Here is a 2,034-nt window from a genome sequence, read left to right on the forward strand (position 1 = left end):
CTCAACTCTTACATCAAGCATCTCTCACTCCAGGTGACATTTTACTTGTTAATCATACTTTCCTCTCATTCCTACTTTTTTATTTATTTGTTTTTTTGAAAGAGAGTGCCAGCAGGGGGTGGAGAGGGGCAGAGAGAGAGAAGAAGAGAGAGAGAATCTTAAGCAGGCTCTACACCCAGCATGGAGTCCGACCTGGGGCTTGATCTCATGACCGTGAGATCATGACCTGAGCCAAAATCAAGAGTTGGACGCTTAACCAACTGAGCCACCTAGGCACCCCTCTTATTCCTACTTTTTATTAGCAAACTGTGAGAGCAAACTGGGGAGAGAAGTGGATTATGAGATTATACATAAAAGCAAGATGGAATATGTTAGAAATGAGGAATAGTCAATATCAGAAGTGATTTAAACAGCTAATGAACATCATGGATACTCATATATCCATGTTCATGCCTAATCTGTTAATTTAAGAACAGAACATTGCAGTCAGAGTTTTGGTGATAGGTTTGAATTGTGTCATAGCTCACATGTGTGATGATAGTGTCTTGATTTTTATTTTTTGTTTTTATATGTGTGAGAAAGCAGATAACTATATACTTTTCATTCATAATAAGGATATTGAAACATTGGTAATTCTATGATCTATTAACATCTCCATAATCTTCCTCATTTTCTTAATTTTCATCATTTCAGTGGCATCCCAGTTGGCTGCATCCATGGATGGAAGGAATCACTCAGTTGTGTCTGAATTTGTGTTTTGGACTCATTCATTCATGGGAGATCCAGCTTCTCTTCCTGGTGTTCTCCTGTGTGCTCTATGTGGCAAGCATGACTGGAAACATCCTCATTGTGTTTTCTGTGACCATCGATCCTCACTTACATTCCCCCATCTACTTCCTACTGGCCAGTCTCTCTTTCACTGACTTGGGGGCCTTCTCTGCCACCTCACCCAAGATGATTTATGATCTTTTCAGAAAGCGCAAAGTTATTTCCTTTGGAGGCTGCATTGCCCAGGTCTTCTTCATCCATGTCATCAGTGGCGTGGAGATGGTGCTACTCATTGCCATGGCCTTTGACAGATATGTTGCCATTTGTAAGCCTCTCCACTACTTGACCATTATGAGCCCACGAATGTGCATTTTGTTTCTGGCTGCTGCTTGGGCTCTTGGCATTATTAACTCACTGTTTCAACTAGCATTTATTGTTAATTTATCCTTCTGTGGTCCTAATGTATTGGGCAGCTTTTACTGTGACCTTCCTCGTCTCCTCAGACTGGCCTGTACAGATACTTACAGATTGCAGTTCATGGGCACTGTCAACAGTGGGTTCCTTTGTGTTGGCTCTTTCTTCATACTCCTCATCTCCTACATCTTCATCCTGTTTACTGTTTGGAAACATTCCTCAGGTGGTTCATCCAAGGCCCTCTCCACTTTGTCAGCTCACATCACTGTGGTATTTTTTTTCTTTGGTCCAACCATGTTTGTCTATACATGGCCACATCCCAGTTCACGGATGGACAAATTTCTTGCTCTCTCTGATGCAGTTCTCACTCCTTTTCTGAATCCAGTCATCTACGCATTCAGGAATAAAGACATGAAGGCAGCAATGAAGAGAGTGTGGAGACAGCTAGTGATTTACAGGAGGATCTCATAGGTAATATAAGGCCTTCTCACTAATCATGGTATAGCCTTTTGTTTCTATCTTCAATATTTTGGATTCAGAAAACTTGAGGCATCAAATATGGATTTGAGTGTTGTCATAGCTGTAACCTAATTCATATTTGATGAATGTATTTCTTCCTTATGAAAATGAGCCATGAGAACAGTATATCTTTCTATTTATATAAATCCCATTTAATTTCTTTCAGCAATGTTATATAGTTTCTGGTGAACAGGTCTTACATATCTTCTTGAGATTTACTCCTAAGTATTTTAATTTTTCGTGCTTTTCTAAATGGTATTTTTGTTTAATTTATAATTGTTTATTGCTAATATGTGGAAATATAATAGATATTTTGTTTATTGGCATTGTATT

At 39.0% G+C, this 2,034-nt stretch overlaps 1 pseudogene; it reads left to right on the forward strand.

Moving 5' to 3' along the window:
• The first annotated feature begins 716 nt into the window (after window positions 1-716).
• Window positions 717-1,653, forward strand: LOC123786833 (olfactory receptor 4F3/4F16/4F29-like; annotated as a pseudogene).
• The last annotated feature ends 381 nt before the right edge of the window (window positions 1,654-2,034 follow it).

This window comes from Ursus americanus, chromosome 9 (assembly GCF_024610735.1).
Source record: "Ursus americanus isolate L20-20 chromosome 9, mUrsAme1.1.p, whole genome shotgun sequence".
NCBI classification, from domain to species: Eukaryota; Metazoa; Chordata; class Mammalia; order Carnivora; family Ursidae; genus Ursus; species Ursus americanus.